Genomic DNA, 11285 nt, shown 5'->3' with positions numbered 1-11285 from the left:
AGGTAAACCAAGAAGCATGTCTATTTGTTCTCTACACACGGAACATTGGAATGAAGTCTGTTAATGTGAACTGCCGGAATGAATTGTCTGAGGTAAGGAGTCAAAATTCAAGTGATGACAAATCTGAACTGAAGCAGAGCACAGAGGGATTGGATTTGTTTGATGTAAATAAGGGGGTATCAAATTGCGTTTGAACATCCCATGAACAACCCCACGGGAGTAGCAACATTGAACCATCAATAGAAATTCTTAACAAAGCCAACAAGAAGCATTCACCAGAGCATATCCTTGGAGACGCTCACTGTTGGACATCCGAAATCAAACTGAACAATGTTGTTAAAGATTTAGAAAATAGAGTGTGCAGTTTGATCATGTGCAGAAAGCAAAGAAACTAGAAAACATTCAAATCAAATCCTTGAATTTGAATCAATGTGAAGAGCTACAACAGAATCTTTATATGTGCTTCATGCAGTAATAGGTGTTGTCTTGGAAGAGTGGTCAAGCGCAAAAGTGTATCTGTGCAGCAAAAGTTGTGATCATTCTAATCAAATGAGTATATTTGGTGTTAAAAGTTTTGGCGCATGCTTATGGAGGTACATGCTTACTCTGTTTCGGATTAGATAATCCATTTGAGCAAGGTGTTTTGAGATGTGTGTTAGTCTACTAAAAATTGTTTGGAAGAGATGTTCTAGGTGTTGGCGAAATCAATTACGCGAATGAGGTACCTGGGATGGATGAAGAGGAGTTCGATAGTTCGATGGATTGACATTCCTTTTTGAATTCTTGTTCGCCAAAGGGGGAGAAGAAGTTGCCTTCATTCATACTTTTTTGTTGTTGTTAGTATTTTAAGGACAGCTATGTCCGGAGATTGTCCAAATCAACAGAACAATTTGGTAAAGGAGATGGGAAAACATTTACTTTCTTCCAGCTTTAGTTGAAGTCAAATGCATATTCAATCTGTTTTGACTTTATTGTCTACCACGGTGAGGAGAAAAATGAAGGAGTAAAACTGCGATTTAAGAGGTAAATCATTTATGTTAATCATGATATGATTTGATATTGGATTGATGGATTTGATGAGTTGTTTGCTTGTGCGCATTAGTCATTATTGCTGATTGTAATGGATAACTAAGTTGATGTGCATGGATTAAGGGGGAGTATCTTACATTCTGGAACACCGTCAGCCCCTATTTCGTTGTTGAAGGTTTTTGTTTTTGATGTCTCCCAAAGGGGGAGTGGATTGCATTTCCTTAGCTTGATGCATTTATTCTTGGTTGAGGGGGAGTTTATAATGGTTTTAATGTGTACTTATGGTGTGTACTGCTGAGAAGATCGTCCTTATTATGGTTGGTAAACATCAACCAAAAAGGGGGAGATTTTTGAAAGTGAATTGCATTTGTTTTTAGATTTTGGTTGATGTTGTTTGCAGAAGGTCCGATCAACAGAAGAACAGAGATGGACAAATGCGGCAAAATTTGTCTTGAGTCCAATCAAACAAGAAAATGGCCCAAATTGATCAATCCAATGAAGACCCAAACAAATCGATCGAGAAAACTCGTTGGTCCCCCCATTCCATGTGTGGGAATAACAAAAATTGGTTGTCACAAACTTTATGGAGGTATGAAGAGATAATGGAGGAAAATATTCCATTCTTGTGGAGTTTGTTAGAGTGAATATTATCATGTTTAAAGATAGAGCTTTATATACAATATAGAGGGAAGCAAAATAGATTTGTGGAGAATAGAAAAATATGAATGTAATTCCTTTAAGGAAGAATGTGATAGTTTGTAGGTTCTTGGGTAGAAAGCGAGAGAGACACTAGTTTATTGAGTTGGTGGTGATCAGGAGGATTGAGTAGGGGTGTGGTATCTTGAAGAAATAGGGAGATAGATTTTTTAGAGTTGTGACTCTAATTGCATCCATGAAACCTCATGCTTCGACTGCTTTGATAGTGAAACTTCCCTTGGTTGGAACCCCCCAGATATAGGTCGTTGATGACCGAATTGGGTTATCAATTGTTTTGTATTTTTTGTTCTCATCGTCATCAGTGTGTGCATTCAAAGTCTGATCATCCAACAAACAACCAGTCCAAATTTATAGTCTGATTGTGGAAATTGTCTCTGTTGTTGTTGTGCATTTTCTTTGTGTTCGGATATTACTTATGTTTGGTTTTGAGCGAATTTTGGGCCAACAGTGTTTGGTTTTTTTCTGCTGATTGTTCAATTGTGATATGCTAAGTAATCATTGTTGAAGCGCTAGAGTAATGGTTTTGGAGTGTTGTTTTGATTCCTTGACTGATACATAGGAGAATCACTCTGAAAAATCATTACAGTGGTACGAGAATGAGATTTTCTGGGTGTCCAAAAGTCTTCACAATTTAAGACAAGAATACAAGAAGAAGTTTGAGGGTCATTAGGATGACATTGCTGATGGCAGCAAAATTTCAAAAGAAGAAGATTTTCTTGAAAAAAATGTTGAGAAGGTGATTTCAATAGTATGATTTTATTGTTTTAATGTTGATCTGTTGTAGATCCATTGCTTTTCTTGTACAATTTCAATGTATATAAGCCTTAATCCTAATATTGTATAAGAATTTGTTGAGTGTGATTTTCCGTAGTGGGAGGAAGCTGTCCATGAAGATGGTCTTCATGAAAAGAATGTAGAGAAGGTGATTTTAATTATATCATTTTATAGTTTTCATTTTGTTATGTTATATAATATCAATTGCTTTTCTTGTACAACCGCAATGTATATAAACCTTAATCCTGATTATTGTCATAGGAATTTGTTGGGTGTGATTTGCCTCTGGAGGAGGAACCTGTCCATGAAGAAAAGAATGTTGAACAGATATTTTTAGTTGATATTGTTAGATAACCATTATATTCTCTATATGTTGAATTAATTAAGAATATATTTCTGATCATTGTTATATCAGCAAACTGAAAATAATGCGGAAGTGCAAACTGAGGGAGTAGATTGTGAACCTTCCAGAAAGAAACAAAAGTGCGATGTAGAAATTTATGTTGACCTAGTGAGTCTTTTTTCACTTGGGTTAACACAGGATTTTGATAATGCTGCTGCACCTTCGAAGGAAGGTTCTCCAACCAATATTACTCTGAGTACTTGCAAGGTATAATTAATTATATATTGCATTTTAGCTTTATTTATATTTGCATATATGAAACGTTTTTAAGATTAATGAATTCATTTGGTAGGATATTGTATTATATGAATCAACTGTAATTCTTCGGCTCAAATGCTATTAACTTTGCAGAATTCATGAACAAGTGGCACAATGATTTGTATCTTCCTGAAAAATCCATTTTCTCCCGACTAGATGTTAAGCTTGTTGGTGCTGCTGTAACATCCTCCTAGCATCTTTACTCCATCGATTCAATAAGTATTTGTCTGAGATATTTTTGAACTGTGCACACCATGTTGCTACTAATACATCCATCGTGCGTATTGAATGACTACATAGCATTCCAGTATTTTTCCACATATTGCACGTCCAGTCAATTGAAGACTCTTGAATATTGACGCGCACAAGATGTTGATCGTTTGTCTTCTCCACGTTATGTACAAGATATGTTGTCTTTTCATCTAAGAATTGTGAAAACAACCCAATTTTGAAAGATTACCAAGGAGACGACGAACTGTCTCAAATCACTCGAAAACAACCCAATTTTGACATATTACCAAGGATTGCAATGCACAATCTCGAGTAACCAAGCAAACAAGAATCACTCTTGAAAGCAAAGAAATTTTATAAGAAATATCATAGTTGTGTTTACAATGATAAACAAGGCCTTCATATAGAGGACCTTGAGGGTATAGGAAAGGAAACACTAGAAATAAGGAAACAAATTAAAAGGCAACATATAAACTAGGAAATATAAAAATAAGGAAGCAACTTATTAGGAAATATAGTAAAAGGAAAAAACTTATACTATAAGGAAATAGGTAATATGGAAACTTGGACTCCTTCCATAATTATTGATATTCTTTGTTAGTTGTCTTCGTAGGCAGTCTCGGATCTTCTAATGATGATCTTGGGATGATTAAGTGATCGAAGAATCGAACTTATAATAGTCCATAGCTGGTTTATCTTCGGCAATTTCCTCGATAATGGAATCCATAGTACGATTGTCCAAGAAAAACATAGCCATTTTTATCTTTTGTACTCGGCTCCGGGTATTCATTTCAGCTAGGAAAATTGATGATTTAATAGCTCTCTCATGATGGTCACATCATCTCCTCCCTCTTCAAAAGGTTGTTCCATCAACAGTTCATTTCCTACATCGAAAAGAGTTAAGTTAAAAACATAAAAAACCTGTATATGGTACTTACCTTGTAAACCCATGTTAGAAGCATAGTCGTTTATGCACTCAATCAATTGAAATTGACCATCTTCTCGTGGGGATGACTTGGAATTTCTTTTGGTAGGATATCTCTCATTCCCAAGGTGCAATCGCATTCTATGTCCATGTCGAAAAATCTCTCTCTTGGAATTGTGGTTGGCATGCTTTTTTGTTTCTGAATTGCAAAATTCCACTTGATGCTCTTTTTCTTTGTGAAGTTGTAAGATTTTGCGCACTTGTTCTATGAAATCTATGTGAGATTGCTCATTGCTAGGCAATGGCACCAAGTCAAGTAGAGTAAGTGGGTAAAATCCATAAACAACTTCAAAGTATCACATACTAATAGCAAAATATATGACCATATCATTCATGATCATATCAATCTTTCTATTAGTTTTTTAGTGCTACAATATTGAAAATAGTAACTCAATACCCAACTCTCCAAAAAAACTTTTCCAAAACCAACTAAAAAACTTTGTGACACTACTAGAAACAATAGTGACGGATAGTCCATGCAAAATCACAATTTCTTTGAAAAATAAGCAAGCAATATGCATGCCAACAATAATTTTGCAACAAATAACAAAGTGAGCCATCTTTGAAAATCGATCTACTATTACCATCACAAAATCCTTACCTTCCTTTGTTCGGGGCAGTCCTAGGACAAAGTCTATGCTAACATCAACCTAAGGCATGTAGGAAACATCCTCGACAAAATCACGCATCTTCACCGTGGTTTGGCTCGCCTCACCATACATCCAAAAATATGCTTAACAACATGAGCGTGCGTTGTGGACCAATAGAAGTTTTCCTGCAACAACTTATAAGCTTTGGTGACACCAAAATGTCCCGTAAGTCCATCTGCATGGGCTTTATTAGTAACCACAAGTCTAAACAATCTTTTAGGAATGATTCCCATTATGTAAGACTCGAACAAAAATCCATCAAGAATAAAGTTCTCATTAAATACAGGTTCTTGACATCTTGAAAAAAAATTCAACAAAGTCTAAATCATGCTCATGTAAGTTTTTCATAAATATTGAACCTATCAATCATGATATCAAGATAGCATGTGGATATGTATTCTTAGACAAAATATCACCAACCACACTTTCCATCCATTTCTTGAACTTAATGATATAAGGAAATATTATAATGAATGCAATCCAACGAGCATGCCTTTTGCACAATTTAGAATGGCTCTTAATGTGCTTAAGGGAGTCGTGATCAATGCATATAAAAATTTCCTTAACGGGTAACTAGTGTTGCCAAACCTGTTGGGCTCGAATGAGTGGATATACATCCTTCTCGTATGTTAGAGACTTCAAGGCAACTTTATTTATTTGCTTGTAAAAAGAGTCACTTAGAAACCAACTCTGTGTCAACATAGCTCCTACACCAATTCCTGGTGCAACATATTCAAGTTCAAAGGTTAAATAAAAATTAGAAACTTTAATTATATGTGCAAGTGTGAATGAATAATCAAAATACTCAAATGCATTCCTCCAAATAAAATTTTCTTCCTTTTATATCACCCATATCGAAGGTTTGGAAATGTAAGTAAAGATAGATCTCAAATAGAATTTGAGAACTTGGAATTGGATTCCTTTCGTCTCATTGGCGTTAGCCTTATATGTTGCCTGATTTGGTAGTCGAACTCCGGGGATGACATCAATTGGATGCTCAATTTTTCTCATTAGTTGCAATCCTCCAGATAGATCATTAGTAGAGGCATCAAAAAGTTTCTGCAAAACAACACAAAACTCGGGTAATGGGTTAGATTTAAAATATTGAAGTGGTAGGCAGTAAAAGTTATACATATAAATATTATGCCTATCAGTTTCTTCCCCCCGTACGGATCTACAATCCTTTAAAGTGAGTGAACTCTCCCCAATATTTGCTCTCAATTCGCTAACACTCAACTTACTTCGCTCGCTCTTTTTTGCCTCACGTTTCTCTCGTGTTTGACTCTCTTTTCTCTCATTCACTTCACCCTCTTTGATTTCCTGAAGATCGCAAACATGACTTGGTGGTTTTTGTACCGTTTTCTTGCCTTCGGACATTAAGGCGAATGTGGTCATCTCACCATCATGAATAGAAACCTCATCGAACTGCGCGAGCGGCCTAAGTAAGAAGTTTCATGCTTCAATGGGAACTATATTGCTCATCGCCGCCTTGTCTTCCTGCTTGTGAATATGGCAATCAACTCGCTTATTCACCTTCTTTCTATGGAGTTCTTGTGTGCATTGGTAAAACTCTCGTTCATACCAAGATGGTATAAATCTTTTCCTCATCGCTCTTTTCAATGCCTCCCAGTTATGGGTGCTTTTCCTTCATCGTTTCTCTTGCGACGGATCTGGTGCCACCAACTAAAAGCATAAATCAGTAAATTCATGTACAACAACTCGTACCTTTTGTTTGTCATTGTATCCATAACAATCGAATACAAGCTCTATCTTTCGCTCCCTATCGAGGAATGTGTCGGGGTCAGAACAACCATTGAAACTAGTGATGCTTCATAATGGCTCATGCGGTTGAGGTCCACGTTTGGTTGGTTTCCACTTGCCATCAAATTTGGGTAGACATCTTTCATAAGACATTCGCCTTTTCGACTCTAGGATGTGACGTCGAGGACTATGAACTTCTGGTGGGCCAACCGTGGGCCTAGATTGTGCACCAACGGAGAGGTACAATGATAAACAAGACCTTTATATAGAGAACTTTGAGGGTATTGGAAAGGAAACATTAGAAATAAGGAAACAAATTAAAAGGCAACATATAAACTAGAAAATATAAAAATAAGGAAGCAACATATTAGTAAATATAGTAAAAGGAAACTTATACTATAAGGAAATAGGTAATATGGAAACTTGGACTCCTTCCATAATTATTGATATTCTTTGTTAGTTGTCTTGGTAGGCAGTCTTGGATCTTCTAATGATGATCTTGGGATGATTAATTGATTGGAGAATCAAACTTATAATATTCCATAGCTGGTCTATCTTCGGAAATTTCTTCGATAATGGAATACATGGTACGATTGTCTAAGAAAAACATAGCCATTTGAATATTTTGTACTCGGCTCTGGGTATTCATTTCAGCTAGAAAAATTGATGATTTAATGGCTTTCATGATGGTCACATCATAATATGTTGAAACATCTCAGCAAACCTATGTGTACAATGCAAGTAGAGTAGTTGTAATTGGTATCTTTGATTCTCAAATTCATCATTTAGCTGTAATAATTCCAACATACCTTGTAGTGTAAGAGCACTGAGATTTTGTTTAGCATTTTGTACAATATGTCATGTGCACAGGGCATGGTATGTTGTTGACATTGTCTCTCTTATTGCTAGAGCCAAAGCCAAATCTTGATCTGTAAAAATAGTTTTCGGTGCTTGTCCGCCCATGCACTTTAAGAAGTTATTGAAAACTCACATGATTGAATCTTGTGTTTCCTCATACAACACCGCTGCCCCAAATATAGATATTTGGCAATGGTTATTAAATCCCACAAAAATACCCGATGGTGCAATATTGTTAGGATCAGATATATTTGAGACGATGTATAAAGTGTATAAAGATGTTGACGGACAGTATTTACAATGCTGACTAATTGAAGATGAAATGTTGACTAATTGAAGATGAAACGAGAAAAGGGGATTATCCACTGATTTTTGGCCAAAGTACTATAGTAATGCATTTTCTCTGCCCTCATTGAAACTTTCTCTCCTTCTTTTCTTCATGTGATTATTCAGGTCCAACTTCAGAAACCCCATATTTTTCTTTCCACCAGCAGCTATTTTCATCAAATCATATAATGATCTGATTGGTAGTACAGCTTCCTGATTTGTATTTGCAATGATTAAATGTGATTCATCAATCCTACGATTAGATACAAGCATGTGCTTGTGTTTTGTAGGATGTAGATCATGATTGTGGTTGTCTTCAAAGTATGTCACTTTGTACTTTGCACTCCCTGTCAAACTGAAGCCGTATCTTTGAATTATAGTCTGTTCTTATTTCATGACTACGATGCATGATCTTTATCCTTCCTGACTCGCTGCATTGGTTTGGATGAATCTCAAGATGATTTGGTGTCACATTGCTACCCTCTTTGAACCTTGCTTCGTTGCAACAATAATCCATGTATTGTATCTAGTGCGGGTCTTGTTTGAGCTTTTTCTGCATTTTTATCCTCACTGAAAAGCTCCTATTGTGTGCATACTCACAATAGAAATTGTATGCATTATCCAGTTTTGTAAACTCCATTGCATGCCAGTCTATGGCCTCTACACATATGGAATGCAAGATTATGTTAATCAAAATGCTGACTACCATGTTTCAATATGCTTTCAGATAAATGAAAAGATGCTGATATTTGTGTCAAATATAATCACATATCATGCCGGTAATTAAAATGAGATGTTGTTCTCTTAATAGGGAAATTCTGATGTTACTTGAACTGTATGCTGCATTTTATTTTTAGCGGTAATTTGAATGTTTTGATTGAATTGCGAATGCTAATATATATTTACGAAATTCCAATCCGCTAAACAAAATCTAGTAAATTCAATGAAATAGATCACATAAGGTACGATGTTCACGATTTCAAGTCGATTGTCGATGGGTAAATTACACGATTGAGAAATTTCCCGTTCCACCTCGCCTGGTATTGGCGAGGCGCTGGATCATCCGAAATTGCAATCTCTTCAATGTCTACATTGCTTGCTGAGCGATTCATTGGGGGTGGAATAATGGATAATTGATTATTCTCACATTCTTCGATATCAACCATTGAAGAATGAAGGAGAGTGAAGAATGAAGGATGACGTATGTTTCCCCACCGATTGCTGCGTGAAGAATGAAGGAGAGTGAGGTTTTCGTGAAGAACGGCATATAATGAGGTGCGTGAATAATTAAGAAGGTTGAGGTCTGAGGTAGTTACATAAATTAGGAATATTAAAATTACAATTACACCCTTAATATAATATTAGTCATTGGATTATAATTTTCAATCCAATGGCTAATATGCAATCAGCATAAAGTTGATGCTTAATGTTGAACATGCAATCCCACCCCTTATATTTTGCTATATGTAATTATAAAATTTTTTATTAAAATATTTTCTATATATTACATTGTTACTTCCTTTATAAACATTTTTTGATTTGGTATAATCAGTACCATGCTAATTTGATCCGATCAACAGAAACCAGAGCGGTTGCAAATATATATGAAACACACTTGTATACAAAAATTTATTTAAATTATTTAACAGAAATATAAAAAATACATTAGTTCTTAAAATATAAAATGTATCTAAAATAGTTTTTTTTTAAAAAAAAAATTACATATATTTTAAAAAATCAATATCAAACCTCACGGTTTATGAAAGCAAGTTGCAATAAAATTTAAAAAATAAAAAGAACTGACGGTTTTAAACCAAAACTGTCAGAAGTGAAATCAAAACCGGAAAATACAAACTGCAATCATGGCTTAGAATGCTCGGTTTTGGTTCCGAAATCGGCAATTCGAACAGATTCTGTAGGTTTAATAGTGGACCATCGGCTTTTTGATTTCCAACAAATAGATCAACATTATTTTTTAATGAAAGGAAATACAAATCCCTAGTTCACTTCCATTGGAATGATGACCTAGTGTATAAATAAAATGATTGTTTTTTATAAAAAAATTATAAAAGCATTAATCAAAATGATCACAATATCTTAATATCTATCAGTTATATAGATCAATAATATATATTTTCTAAGTTATGAGAATCTTATGAAATATGAACTAATTATGAGAGATTTCCCATACTACAATTTGATTATGATTTTAGGTGAGAAATAAATCAAAGTAACGAAATTTTAAAGCCTATAAATTGTTGAATACTTAAATATTTTTAAAGATTTTGAAAATTCTATATTGAACACCTCTACATTTTAAAACTTTTAAAAATCTTAATTTAATACATCCAAATTTTACAAATCCATTTTTTTTAATTATTTTTTTTCAAAACTCTAAACTGAATACACCTCTCTAAGCCATGGACATGACTAACCGATGTCTTTTCTTCTGTTTTTTACTTCTATTTTTTTCTTTCTGTTTGTTTGTTTGTTTTTTTTTTCTCACTTTAAATTTTAACAGAAATATTCGAAATAAATAAAAAAAAAATTCAAGAAATTAATATATACATGTCAAATATGAATGGTAAAAAAATATAAACTATCATGATGTCATAACTGTGGATAGAAAAATTAATCTTTAGTAAATGGTAGGTGATTTGATTGTCCATCCATAGCAAATTTAATAAATTTCTGAAGATTGTGTGTATAATCTTAAAAATTTACATAGATTGTAAAAATAAAAATACAAAAGAAAATTTGCATAAATCAAAAAAGGGAAAAATAAAATCCTTAGTATATTATTATTCACTATAAAAGGGGATGTTGGAGTATGGACAAAGTCATATCTTCTACTCATCAATATTTTTCAAACACAAAGAAGAAGAAAATGAAAAGAGTTAATACATCGGTTATAATGTTTGTTCTGGCAGCGCTGATTATGGTTCAAGCCGCAGAACGTTCGGATTTGAAATGTTATAACGACTGCATGAATAGGTGTAACGGCGGTATATCAAATCTATGCGAAAAAAAATGCAAGGCTTTATGTCATATACCAGTAGTTCTTCCAGAGAACTTCAAGACAGTGGACAAGAACATCGACACAAAGCATTGAAGAAATTAAGAAATAGGGCTTGATTTGCTTTATAAAGTAATTGGACTTTGTTTGTAATAAACTAATACTAAAAAATATCTAGCAAACCTGCGATGGTAAACTCTTTCTTTGCTCTATCAATAAATATTTTCTAGCGATTACTTTGCTCTATTAATAAATATTTTCTAGCAATTACTTTGC

This window comes from Andrographis paniculata, unplaced genomic scaffold (assembly GCF_009805555.1).
Source record: "Andrographis paniculata isolate CXL003 unplaced genomic scaffold, ASM980555v1 Contig66END, whole genome shotgun sequence".
Taxonomy (NCBI): domain Eukaryota; kingdom Viridiplantae; phylum Streptophyta; class Magnoliopsida; order Lamiales; family Acanthaceae; genus Andrographis; species Andrographis paniculata.
The sequence above is the reverse complement of the archived record's forward strand: the minus strand, read 5'-3'. Positions refer to the sequence as shown.